This window comes from Varanus komodoensis, unplaced genomic scaffold (assembly GCF_004798865.1).
Source record: "Varanus komodoensis strain SLA01 unplaced genomic scaffold, ASM479886v1 scaffold10, whole genome shotgun sequence".
Lineage (NCBI taxonomy): Eukaryota > Metazoa > Chordata > Lepidosauria > Squamata > Varanidae > Varanus > Varanus komodoensis.
Genome location: NW_025335269.1, coordinates 4705063 through 4719146, shown reverse-complemented (window position 1 = coordinate 4719146; position 14084 = coordinate 4705063). Strand labels below are relative to the sequence as shown.

The following is a 14084-nucleotide window of genomic DNA, read 5'->3' as shown; positions in this document are numbered from 1 at the left end:
GCAAGGGAAAGGCAGCAAGGGAGCATTTGCAGGGCCCCACTTGCCATCTCTGGAAAATAAACTGTTAGAAACCCAAACAGCACAGCATGGGCTCACGCTGTGCCTTTCAGAGCCATATTCGCAACCATTTAGCGTTAGGTCTCTTCCCATATAAATTTTAAGAGTAGCCGTGTGCCTACGTATCAGCAGACTGTGCAGCTCTAGCTGAGCTCCTCCCCAGCTTGTCTCCTCCTGGCGCCTTTAGAAGTAGCCTCACCCTCGCCCCCCGCCCCAGTCCACTCCCAACGCAAACATCCAATCTGTAGCCTGAACGACTCCCCCCAAAAGGGGAAAAGAAAAGAAAGATCAGAACTCACACCCAGCCACAACTGATTGGCAGAGCCGGGCAAGCCCTTCAAATCTAGTTACTTAAAGAAGGGGGTAGGGGAAAGGAGGTGGAGAAAGAGTGGCTCCACCCTGGTTTTATGATGCAATGTGGAAAGGGCACCGAGACTCCAGAGAAGTTTGCACGCCCCTCACCCTCCGTTAAAAAAAAAAAAAACTGAGAAAGAAAAAAGAGCACACGGCGAGATTTGAGCTTTATAGGCACTCCCAAGTCGGCCCAATAAACTCCTAAGAGCCCCCCACCTACCCGGTGTATTTGGAACAAGCGTGCGCGTCGAGATGGGAGGAGAAAGGCTAAGGAGGCAACTCCAACCTATCCATTTATCAGAGCAACCTTATATTCAAAGGGATTTGCTCCGGGGTAGGCGCACGCAGGATCGGTCTTCAGAGCTTCGCAGGCAGAGAACAGAGCGCCTCCGGCTCACGTTACAGGCGCAAACAGAAGTACTGCAAAAGTTCTCCGCCTTTTCGCTTCCAGAGAGCCACTGTGGCACCTCGACTCTTGCACACTTCTTGCACTCTACTACAAGCGCGCCTTGCAACCAGATTAAAGCGAGGAGGAGGAAGCACGACCCAGCATCGCAGCTCCCTTTCCCAGCTATGCCTGCAATCCCGCTACTTCCTTACCTGAAAGGTCTTGTGCTTTGCTCCCGACGGCTCCCTTTTTCGTCCTCGTGGCCTCCCTTTCCTTCCAGTTGCCGGAGGACTGGCGTTTCTCGCCGCCGACGTCTCCTCTCGGCTCTATTTTCTGATCACGTTGATCTCTGATCAAGTTTAGGGCCGGCTGGGAACGGCCGTCCAAGAAAAAAGAAAGGCGGGGAGGAGAAGAAAAAGAAGAGAAGATTCTCCTCCTTCTCTTCGGGAACTAGTTCTTGGAATCGCAGACAGGCTAGAGGAAAACTCCTGGCGCCGACGCTAGAAAATAAGAAAAAGCTCACCTACAAATGACCAGGCAAGCCCGACCGAGCTCGGCGCTCGGGGAGGGGGTGCTTCTCGTTCTTCCACGATGGTGCGCCTGGCTCCTTGCAGGCGTTCCTCTTCAGCGTTCCTGCTACCAGCCTAGGACGATGTGCCTTTGCCGCCGCCGCCGCCAGCCAGCGCTTGCTCAGCTGACTCTCTCCGCTCGCTCGCTCTCCAGCTTAGGAGGCATCCCCTCCCCCTTTAACGGGCTTTAAACCCTCCCACCTCCCCGCCTCCCGCGGCCTGTCTGCTGTTGTTGCACGCAGTCGCAACCGGCCGCTTCTCGGCCATGCATGTACCGGCGGTCTCGCCAGCACCTGCCCCTAGGAAGCCGGCAGTTCCAGCAGGGGCGGCAACGGGCGGGGGAAGGGCTGTCGCCGCTCTTCACGTCGCCAAGACACACAGGAAGCCGGCTGGGCGTGTGCAGCACGACGGTGCTGCTTGGTTTGGCCGGGTTTGTTTGGTTTTTTCCCCCTGCTCGAAGCTCATTACGACTTTGTGAAATGAGACCTGCTTCCAGAGTAAGGTCGCGATTCTCCTCGCACGTTTCCTCGGGAATCGAGCTGCACTGGATACTCAGCGAGAGTTTACTTCTGAGTATACGTGCCTGGGATGTGGCTGAGTTGAGCGTTTTGGGATTACGGTCGTTTAACGCGATTTTGAGCATGTTTACTCACAAGTAAGTCTCGCTGGCTGCCTAGGTCTCCGCTATCAAGTAAGTGTGCGTGCTTGCTTTGTTAAGCAAGTTCTGGGAGCAAAAGAGCAATCAACACTTTGCTCTAGAAGTGGAAGAAAAGACTCCTCCCCCTCCCTCCCTCGCTTCCATTTTTCAGCCATGTTTGCCGTGTCTGCAGAACGTGAGGGAAGGGCTGGAACAGCCTGAGGAGGAGCCCCTTGAAGAAAACTTCTTTGCCCTAGTGACAAAGTGTCAAGGTAAAAAGTTTTGTCCGCAGAAGTTAAGCACGGGTATGGGTCTAGCCACAGGGTTCTTTCCTTCCACAAAGGAAAGAACCTTCTGCGCCTTCTGTTGGTTTTGTGCAAGAAACCACCAGCTATGTAGGTGGAAAGGCAGCGGCAAAGGTGCGGGCGGGGAGAGGGGTATTCTGTGCCCTGCAGTGTGTCCTGCTGGGCCGAAGCCTTGAGGGTGTGGGGTCTACAATCAGCTCCCGACCCTCAAGGAAAGTTGGCACCCTAGAAGGAAGGGCTGCTGAACTGGGCACACTGAAAGAAGCGGCTGGGCTTGTAGCTAAGTTTTCCAGGATTGTGGCACTCTGCTCCCAGGGTAATAGCTCTACTGTTGTGATCGAGAATTGGGCAAGGAGGTATTATTCTGAGAAAGAGAGAAACGAGCCCCCAGGAGACACTCATGCTTTGGGGAATAAAAAGGCCTTTTTTCTGAGTTTATGCCTTAAGGCAGGGGTCCTCAAACTTTTTCAGCAGGGGGCCATTTGAAAGGTATGGGCGGGGGGGGCGTGGCGAGGCAAGGACGGGCGTGTGCAGAAATGGTTTTATACGAGCAAGCCCAAAAAGATCTCCCTGCGAGCAAGCTGCCGCTGCGCAAGCTTGTGAGCAAGGAGTCCAAAACGATCTCCGAGTGAGTCCAAAAGGATCTTGCAAGCAAGGCTGCGCCTCGCCATGCGGTGGCTTGCTCACAAGGAGATTGTTTTCTCCGAGCGAGACCGAAAGGATCTCCTTGAGAGCAAGCCTGTGCCTTGCCATGCGTGCGCACCCACACACACACACAGCAAATTCAAAACCTCTATGGAGGGCAGATAAATGGATATGCGGGCCAGATCCAGCCCACAGGCTGTAGTTTGAGGACCCATGGTCTACAAGAACCTCAAAGAAAACACAGTGATTAATAAAAGCCAACGTGAATTTATGAAGAATAAATCCTGTCAGACTAATTTTATCTCATTTTTGACTGGGTTATCTCCCAAATGGACAGAGATAACACTGTGGATATAATCTATGTATGTATGCTGTTTTAGCATTTGTAAGTCATCCAGAGAACTTTCCGGTTTATAGGGCAGCATAGAAATGGAATAAAATAACAAACTACATTGACTTTAGTCAGGATTTTGATGAAGTACCCTATGCTATTCTGATAAGCAAATTAGAAAATCATGGACTAGATAGAAAAACTGTCAGGTGGATCCAAAGTTGGCTGATAAATTGGACAGAAACAGTGCTCATCAATGGCTCCTTCTCAAACAGGAGGGAGGTAACTAGAAGGGTGCTTCAGGGTTCAGTGCTGGGCCCAAGTACTCTTCAACTCCTTTATTAATGATTTAGATAAGGAAATGCAAGGAAGGATAATCAGATATGCAGATAATACAAAAATGGGTGGAATTACAAGCACCCTGGAAGACTGACTGAAGATCCAGAGCAAACTTGATGAGATTGGATGCTGGACTGAAAGCAACAGAATGAGATTCAGTAGGGGCAAGTGCCAAGTCCTCCATCTAGGAAAAAGAAACCAAATACATTGTTACAAGATGGGGAATATGTGGCTCAACAGAACTGAAAAAGAAAAATACCTTGCAGTTACTGTGGACAGCAGACTAAATATGAGCCAACAATGCGATGCAGCTACAAAAAGGGTGAATGCTATTTTGGGATGCATTAATAAAAGTATTGCTTCCAAATCGTGAGAAGTAGTAGTTCCGTTACCCTCTTCATTAGTCAGACCTCATTTGGAATACTGTGTGCAGTTCTGGACACTAAGGTGAAAGAAAGATGAAGAAAAATGAGAAAAGGTTCAGAGAAGCGCAACAAAAATGATTCAGGGTTTAGAACATGGGTCCTCAAACTACGGCCTGGGGGCTGGATCTGGCCCGCCATGCCAGTTTGGACCTGCTGCACCCGCGTGCCCATACCTGCCATGCCCCGTGTGCAGGGAAGCAGCGGTTTGCTCGCTCAGAAAACAATCTCCAAGTGAGCATGCGGCTGCCTCGTGCGCCTGCCTAACAGCGTGTGCCCTCCTCAGTGCACACCCGCCCGTGCCACCCCCCCTTGCCAGCCCGCGCACACCGCCAGCACTACCTTTCTAGCCTGTGCCCAGCACCTTTCAACTGGCCCCCTAGTTAAAAAGTTTGAGGACCCCTGTTGTAGACTGATTTTTTAAATAATTTGCTCCACAATTTTTCCAGTCACTGACGTTAGACTAACTGGTCTGTAGTTCCCAGGTTCACCGTTTTTCCCCCTTTTTTGAAGATGAGGATTAGCCCTTCTCCAGTCATCTGTCACTTCTCCTGTTTTCCATGATTTCTTGAAGATAATAGCCAGTGGTTCTGAGAGTTCCTCTTTCATGGGTAGTAGTTGCTCTGCTAGCTCAACCACTCATGGTTGTCTGTGGGCTCTTTAGATAATATCACAATCCTCCCGTTTCCCTCCTATTTTCTCTCTCCAACCCCTTTTTTGGAATAGGGAAAATGGGGTATTATTTTAGAAGGAGGGAAAAGGTGCTGTTTCTCCTTGCCTATTTTAGCTATTCTGCTCCTCCTAGAGGTTGCTCCTAGAGGTCACGTGAAGGGGAAAATTGGAAAGGAAGAGCTCTTTGGCAGATACAGCAATTTACCACCTCAGGCAAAAAAAGCCCCAAGACCAAGCCGACAATTTTGTAAGATGTTTGTTTTGTGATTAGGTGCCCTGAAAAATCCTATCTTTGCCTGAGCTGATATGAACAGATCTGACCCACACTTCACAAATGAGTGTGTGCTTGGAACTCAACTTGTGCACTGGCCTCCCTGTTTGGTTAATGCTGAAAGGAGGCAGGAGAGGCACATGTGAAAGCAATGCAGGCTAGAAACACACTGGTTCAGGCACCCCTGTTTGCAACAGACCCCTCTAGCAGACCATCTTTGCCCTTCACCTACTTTGATCTCAGAGTCCATTCGGAAAGGCAGACTTCTCCAACTGGTACTTTCCAAATACTGGACTACACACGGTCATGGGCCATGCTGGCTGGAGATAATGGGAGCTGTATTCTAGCACAGCCCGACTGCTGCAGTCTGGCTTAGAAACCCTTTTTCACACAATGCATCTGATGGATGATTGGGTGCAATGAAGGCAGGGTGCGCCGCCACTTCCTCTCCTCCCCACTTGGTCCTCCTGTAGGTATCTCATGAGATACCGTGGAAGCACCAATGCTCCCCCCTTCCTGCTGCTACCCCTTGCCAGGGGGCATGAATTCTTGACAGCCTGCACCTCAACTCATCAGCACAACAGTAGGGAGGCATCCAAAGGGAAAGAATTCTGGTGGTGGGTGACCTTTATTTATTTATTTATTTATTTCAACCTTTTTTATACCAGCCACTACCGAGGTCTTGGGACTTCAGTTGCCCAAACAAAACATGAACTAGTACAGAGCAAATTCAAGCTGTAAGTGTATATGCCCACTGTCATCATAGTTCACAACATAGTTTTGTGCAGCACAAGCCAGCCTTGAGGTCGCTTCATATGTTAACAACTGCGTACTGCTTTGAGCTTGAGAAATGGAATACTCTGCACACTAGTTTCTGAACACTAGTTTTTGGGAAACAACAGTGGTAACCCTCATGCCCCACTTGGGGGCTTCCCAGAGGGACTTGGCTGAGCAACAATGCTTATGTTTGCTTATGTTCTTATGGGCTGTTCTTATGTTTGCTTATGTGCTAATCACACTTACAAGGTATGATTTGCACAGAAGCACTTTCTTGTAGGAATTGTGTATGACTTGACGCAGCATATCACTTCTAAAGTGGAATCACAAGGGGTGCTTACACCCTAGCCAGTTCTCTTGCTCCATGCAAGATTTGTTGTGTTGATCCTATTGCACTTGTAGGAGCCATCACATGTACAACAGAGATTTAGCACTTCCCCAAGGAAGCCCTGAAATGAGTGGAAATGCTCATTTCTTAATTGGGACATGCCAGCAGTGCTCCCTTGTGCAAGCTCTATCTATTTGCTCCATTCCAGAAACTAGCATTTTCACACATTTCTGATTGCACCAGAAGCATTTGTGCTTTGTTCTGTAAGCATGGGTGTGACTTACGGATAGGAATTTGCAGAGTGAAAGAGAAATGGTCGAAACATGAGTGCCCTGTTGGATTTCACCTTCTGCTCTGCAAATCCAGCTGCCTAATTCTAGATGGGTAAAATAATGACTGGGGTTACTCAGTGTGTAAGATAAAGCAACTTTACTGAAGGTCAGAGATTAGACCAGAAATGGACAACTTATGTTAACTCCACATATTTCACTGTACAATTCCTAGCAGCCCCAATCAGCATAGTCAGTGGTGAGGGAACGTAGAATCATAGCATTGAAAAGAGTCATTGGGCCATAGGAATTGTAAGTCAAAACATCTGGAAGGCCACAAATTGCCCATCCCAAGGATGGGCCTTGCTGAGCACAGTAGAAGTGTGTAGTACCCAGTAGGAAAACCAGGCTTCTCTGCTTGACACATTTGAAATGAAGCTAAGGCTAAATTCAATTGTACTATCATGAAATGATGATTTGATAACAGGACACAACTGAAAAGTTTGTAATGAGCATTAACCAGTGGAAATGCATTGCCCAATATCTCAGTTGGGCTCAAATTTTGGATCTGATTCTGTCATTGTAACAACAGGTGTGAGAAAGAAGATAATTAGCCTACTGTTAATAGAAAGGATGCCAAGATACAGATGGTGATCCATGGATGCTTCAGCAAATGGAAGCAAATGGAAGCACCTACTTGATTAAACTATTATTATTATGTTTGGCTAATTATTATTGTATACATTATTAAAACTTTAAGTTGTTGCACACATTAAAGAGACTCGTGTCCCTTCTGTTCAGAGAACTGCTTTGTCCTGTGTCTGCTTGAATGACCTTACTTTTAAACTAAGAGAACTCCATCTGAAAGCTTATTTCATTCACAAAATGAAAGGTGCTACTTGAGATCAAATATGTGCCAGTGTGAAAACAGCTAGATTACTCTCGTAAGCCCCATGTCAGCCAGCATTGCTACAACTGGTATTGCACATCATATAAAAGAAGCAGACTATTAGATATTATTGTTTTATATTTACTGCCAGGAAGGGGAGAGGTGCTTTTGAGATCTTCTGCCACAGATGCCAAAATAACTTGGGTACTGTGTATTGCCTTGGGTACAGGGTGCCATTTGTTGCTTTGCCTCAGGCAGCAAAATGTCTTAAGCGAAACCCTAGTTCACCATGTTTCTTCTGTAAAAGTGTAACCAGTTAGTAGCATTGAGGTCAAAAATACATAATGTATAGGGGGCACATGAAACATTCTGAATCCATTCAAAGTCCACACAAACAAAACCACTAACTACCTCTTCCTTAATGCAGGGTGTGGAAAAGGTAGATCTCCTGATGTTTTGGGCCTCAGTTTCAGAGACTCCTGCCAGGAATGCTGAGAATTGGAAGTCCAAATTATCTAGAGATCTGTGTTCTGCGCACCCCTGCATTAAGGGGCCAAATTCAAATCAGAATCTTTAAAGGCATTTTTCAAGATGCTCTTAGAAGAGTGGCAGCTCTCTGAATTTTTATGCTAAAGCTGTAATTAACCAAAGAAACATACCTTGAAGGAAGAAGGAAAGAAAATCAGACTATTTGGATGAAATATATGCAAAATTAGTTGTGCATACAGCATTGCCTTGCCCTTAGACACTGCTCTCAGCACTCTTCAGTGGTGTTGTGTTTTTCTGCTGTGCAGAGCCTGCTCTGGAACCATGGTTCTGTGACTCATGAGAATCAGCTCAAAGAATGCTCTGTTTGAGCTGAGTCAGAGATGCTAAAGCTGGTTGGTCTAGGTGCCTCAGAGATTCCTGCTGTTCCCCTCTTGCTCCTTGACTGCTGTTGCTTTCAGAGTCACTGTTCCCACTGGGTCCTGCTAAGAGGCCAGACATTTCTTACACCTTTGTTTCGAACATTCTTACTCAATTTGATAGGGAGACATCCTTAAAGATGTTCAAAGGGGGGAAATCCAAAGAATTTATCACAAGTATCATTTGGGAGGGGGTTGTGCTTAGATTTCTTATGAGTCAGACAAGTGTGTCCAAGTGCCCTGCATCTCATTGTGCCATTGTCTTTTCTGCAGCCTCCCTTGCTTCCAGTACTTCAGTTAAAACCAGGGTGAAGGTGTCATAAAATAACTACTCCTCAGAGGGCTTTTCCAGATCAGGAAACGGGCAACCAGGGAAGCTGGAGGGTGATGAGAGAGAGCTGTAACAGTGCGAGAAAACATGTGCCTGTGCACATCTGTGCCATCATGAAATGATGAGGGAAGTTCACAGACAGTACTAGAAGAAATTCTAAAGCACCTTGAAAAAGAGTTGGAAAAATGAAAGTCTCTTGGATATGGAAGAAAGATTTAGGGCAGTGGTGGTGAACCTATGGCACATGTGCTGCAGCAGGTATGCAGAGCCCTCTGTCAGCACGCGAACCAAGTTGCCCCAACATCTCCCCAGCAGCCAAGCATCGGATAACAGCGCACATAAGAATCATGCACATGCTCGGAAAGGAGTAGTGGCACCAGGCAATGACGTCATGAGCCGCAAGTCATCCGTGACTCGTCCAAGCTTTCGCAGTGCGCTACCAAGTATATATATTGCTTGGACTGGCTGCGAGTTATTTTTTTCTAAACTAAAACCTCAGTATTCAGATTTTGCAGTGTTGGCACTTTGCGATAATTAAGTGGGTTTTGGGCACTTGGTCTCTAAAAAGGTTCACCATCACTGCTTTAGGGGAAGTAAAGGACAGGTTCTAGCCCAGCACTAGTTCCCTTCTTCCCTGGGGATAAACACAGTACTGTCCCAGACACACTGTGTGGCTTACAGGAGAAAATAAATATTATTAGACTTCAATCACCTCTGCAAAATTTTGGGAAAACCTGGGGGAAGTGCTGAACCCTGAAGAATGGCCACTAATAAGCCAAAATTTCTCAGAAGACTTGTTTGACTTGAGAAAAACTGGGATGGTTCTTTTCCTTATTCCTCTAGAACTAGGGCACTTTTCTCCTCTGTTTTGTAGGAGGGGATTGGTCACTATCTCATGTCCTGCATATAAACTTATGTCCATAATACCCTGAAAGGAAGAATGGGGCACTGTGCAAGATGCAAAATAATGTCCAGGCTGCCAACACTCATGGTAACTGTCCGAAACACTAAGAGAAAAAGAAAGGAGAGTTGAAAGAAGAATCTGCTACAGCCAGTGCTACTCCACCTTCAAGAAACTGTTGGAGAATTTCTCCTCCCACTGAAGACATTAGGTGAAATTATCAACCCAGCTTCTCTGCTCACACACAAGAGATTTTCTGGAAGGTCTGAATACAACTGTAATGTGATTCCACTGTTAATTGGGTCATACCGACCTGTAAACACATGGCCAGCGGCACTGAGGACTTGTCTGTTGGCATCAACCATTGTTTCTTCTTTCCGACAACCTTTGAAAGCACACCTGATGCCCTCTCTGAACCTTGGAAAACCTAATTTGAATGTCTGTAGCTGCCTCCCGCTTTCCATCATAAGACTGTAACCAAATGTAGGTTTCATGGCTGGAACATTACCCCAGTCTTTTCCCCACTTTGTTTACAATCTTATACAGAGTTCTGGAGAATCCAAAGATTTGCACAGTATTTTGTGACCTCTGTAATGTCATAATAAAGGTGTGTATGGTGCTATGGATTTGGAAATTTTCATTTGGCCTTTTTTTTTTTTTTTTTGGCCCAACAGTTACCTCTGTATTTTATGTGACATTTTTGATTTATGTCTCCATAAAAGTAGATTGCTTGCCACATTGCATGCATAACTGTACTAGCAGAAATAGCTTTCAATGTCATATTTTGTCAAGGCTAAGGCTGATTACGAGCTGAGACTTGCAAGAATGTCAAGAGCAACAAAAAGGGCTTCTTTCAGCATGTAAATAGGAAGAGGGAGACAAGTGGTGGGACCACTAAATAAGGAGGAAGGAGATCCAGTGACTGATAGGAGGGAACAGGCACAGATGCTAAATGACTATTTTGCCTCTGTGTTCTCCCCAAAGCAGGACAGGGGATATCCGCATAGGAGATTAGATGAGGCCGAGGACTTAGGGGCACAGATGAGAGTCACCCCCTAGAAGTTGAGGGGCTCCTCAGGGCATTGTGCCTTACAAAGGCACCAGGCCCAGGCCTTGAGCTCCTTGGAAGAAGAAGAAAAAAGGTGAAATACAAATAATGCTGCAGGTTTGCATAAAATCAACTTCCCAACTGTTTTACTCAGATTCCACTCCCATGGGGGATTATAATAAAGTTTCCATTGATTTCAATTGTGATTATTTATTTTTAACTCCACACCACCACACATACACAGGGTGGAGGATGGAATTTCGTGAGGAAATGTGTAGTGTTTCCCCCCGCCCCCTCCAGCTACCATGATCCTGATCCAGAGCAGGATCATGCATGCTTACATGACACTAAGGAAAAAGCCTTCACTATATCTACATGATTAGCAGAAAGTCCAGTTTGGCCCTAAGCTGGTGTCTCACTATTCTAGTGCCTGGCTACCTGTATGCATGCATACCACAAGGAATAGGGGCATTCATCAGTTCCTTATGCTGTACAGCTGAATCATTGTTCAGAAAAACACACAGAGTGCTGTGCTGCGTTCTGGAGAGACCTGTTGATGTGCATTAGACAATATTGTCCTAAATAAGCCCACTTCCATGTAACAGATGAAGCAATATAACTTTGTGGAGTGTAGTACAGCTTGCATAATACAGCTCAGATATCTAATTACAGGCTGACAGTTTCAGAATTCCCAGCCGGACCATGCCCAGATATCTTGTTATGGGAGCCATTACAAATGAGCACAGGGTGATACAAGTCTAAGTTACCTAGTTTAATATTTCAGTGTAAGGACACTTAATTATAAAGTGCCTTTTTAAAGTCCCAAGTGCTGGACAGTTGTCCTTGCTCCTCTGGATTTGAACAGAGCATTGCAAGGTGGGGGCAGGTAGCTTCTTACTGAGCAACCAGGCTAGTGTGGAAAGGGGAGTAACACATTACAGAAAAAGGTGAACGTGACTTGCAATATACTTGCATATCCTGATTTACATGCACAGTATACAGTATATCTCACTGTACTGCAGGCCTGTGGTCCAGATGCTAACTGTGGATGGGCAGCACTTTGGGGGGTTTGTTCTGTTTAAGCTGGCATGGGACACAGCAGCTCTTCAAACAGAGGTCAGCACTTAGGTTGAGGGTTTGCACTGAGGTTTGTAAATCTCCATAATTTAAAGGGTTAAAAGCTCATTTACCTTCTGTTCCCATTTGAAATGCCTCAAAGTCCTGGAAATTCATCAAAGAGGCCTGTGGCACTCTTAAGGGTCATGACACCTTCAGGATCTTCCCAGTCACCACAGCTCCACTTCCAAGCTGGGCTTCCTTGAGTCAACAAGTTACATGAACCAGTGACTCACAAGCTTTTCCCCATAAAGTGTGTTAATGGCAACACAACTGTCTGAAAATTAACTGCAATGGAGCTCAAGACACTGGGGTCTTTCTTGACCCATCGAACCAGTCTCACAGTGGTCTGCTTTCAAGGGTGGGAACATTACATTGTCATCTACCAGTAAAATGGTTGACTCATCTGTTCCTAGTTTTGTGTAGGGATCTAAAATTAGCTTTCAAATTATTAAAGTCTGAGAGGGTGCCTATACACCAGTATGCACTATTTTAAAGGATTAAGCTGTGACCACTGAAAGCCATTAAATATTACATTTTATAGTCAATAAATTACTTGTGCTGGAAGGAAGTGAGTGAATGGATTCTTCTATGAGTGCTGATGACAATGTGAAAGCGTGTCCAGTTGAATAGATCATTAAATGATGGGTCTGTGCAAACATTTCTTCGTCATGTTTAAGGCCATTCTGAAAGGAAACAGTCACAAACGTTTGGCAGGAGAAATAATTTGATTCAGCCATAAATAATGAAAAGTGGCTAAATAATATTTTCTGTAGATTCTGAACAGTAAATAGCCCGGCTGGAGGATACACTTAACTGTACTGTGCATAGTCTGAAGCAAAATGATCCAGTGATGAAGCAGTTTACTGGAAAAGTTGCCACTTAAATGTTTTACTAGAACCAAGGCAAGGAACCCCTTATATCAGCAGCTTATAAAGAACATGTTTTTTTTAATCCAAGGAAGTTGCATCAATTTACTAATGTCTGAGTGAACAAAAATATGCAGAATGCTACACTGTAGGATGTAAGGTGCATAACAGACTTCAGGAAAAAATGCCACCACTCTGCTGGAGACAGTATTGCAACTTACCCCCCAAAACAACCATCACCATAGCTAATAGAGTGTAGATAGGTGTATGTTGCTAGTGGCTAGCTCTGGGGCTTCATTTCTTGTATCATGTTCTACAATGACTAGGGTTGGGAAAGGCAGTCAGTCTGATCTGGAACTCAGCAATTTTATCTGGCCTTGCTTTTCTTTCAGCTAGGTGCAGTAAGTAATAAGGAAAAGAAACTCTCCATCGGGTATATTTCCTAGAATTGTTATTATACTGCTATCTCATGTGCATTCAGAAAGAAAAAGGTCCCTTGCTGGACCAATGTGCACTTTTTCAGTCCTCTCAGCTAGATGTGGGAACTTTATTGCAGTTTTGGATTCTCTGTGAGAAAGCTGGATAATTCTGGCCCACAGATTAGAGTCAGTAGCTGGCCATTCCCAGAAATGCCTATCCTCTAGCGTACCAAAAAAATGAAGATGACCAAGAAGCTATGCAGATAAACCCATGCTTGATACTCAAGGACTGCATCTCATTAAGTTCCAGGAAAAGTATAATATAGGGTGTGGAGCAGAATCAAAATCTAGAGTGCAAGAAACAAAAATAAAACAAAAATGAGCAGACAAAATCAGCAATTTGCCATATATTGAACAACTAAGAACAAGTGTTGATTAAGAACTAAGAAGATGGTACTGATTCCCTGCTCTAAAAAGGTAGCAGTTAGAAGACAATGCCTAGCAAGAGGGACAAGCAGAAAATGTTTAATGTTCATGATTTACTGATCAGTTCCCAGAATCTGTACTCTATCCTAATAACATTTACATGGGACTTGCTGCTGCACTGATTCCACATGAGCACCAGAACTTGCTAAGACAGCAAATAATCCTCTCCAGAAAAGTATTCTAAATAAATTTCTTACCACTAACTAGTGGTAAATATTTAGTATATGCTACCTGAATAGTACTATTTATCTGTTTTAGCAGGGGAATTACTTCTGATTGTACATTGCACACTGTTTAAATGTTTAATCAGCTTTAAATTCCGTGCTATTAATCTGTACTAATGTACTACACCAGTATATAATTGTAAAACTTCAGAATCTAACCTATGCTTTGCGTTTTTAAAAATCTTCATTTGCTTTAAATTTTATGTTAATGCAAGATAAATTTTGAAATGATTACAAAAAGCACACCTTATTATATAGCATAAGTAGTTCTCTTCAACAGCATTAATATTTTTCCACTATATTTTTCACTGACCTGGAAGTAGGTACCATTTGCATTCAGTAGGATTAACTTTAGTGTAGACTTCTCTAGGACACTATTCTGAGGCTTTCTTTTACTAACCCTTACAAATTCTCTTACAAATTTCCTATCATTTTCATTTTAAAAAAACCAGTAATATCCTAATAATAAAAATGTCCAGTACAAATATGTGTGATTTGTCTTTCCAACAGCTGACCAGCACATTTATAGCAT

The 14084-nt window shown here is 44.8% G+C and overlaps 1 protein-coding gene and 1 long non-coding RNA gene across 6 annotated transcripts in view; one reads left to right on the top strand and one right to left on the bottom strand.

Annotated features, from left to right (window-relative positions):
• GRB10 (growth factor receptor bound protein 10) overlaps window positions 1–14084 on the bottom strand; it is a 229636-nt gene that overhangs the window by 189225 nt on the left and 26327 nt on the right. Inside the window, exon 2 of one of the 5 annotated variants that reach the window (XM_044453329.1) lies at window positions 1012–1299. The exons of 1 other annotated variant lie outside the window; for it this stretch is intronic. The gene's annotated coding sequence lies outside the window, so the exon portion shown is untranslated. Of the gene's footprint in view, window positions 1–1011; window positions 1483–14084 lie in introns of those variants that run through there. 3 more of the 5 variants (XM_044453353.1, XM_044453321.1, XM_044453337.1) reach the window with 3 other exon arrangements.
• Window positions 1555–10016, top strand: LOC123035317. The gene is made up of 2 exons (XR_006416916.1): window positions 1555–2277; window positions 9364–10016. It is a non-coding gene; the product is annotated as an uncharacterized LOC123035317 (long non-coding RNA).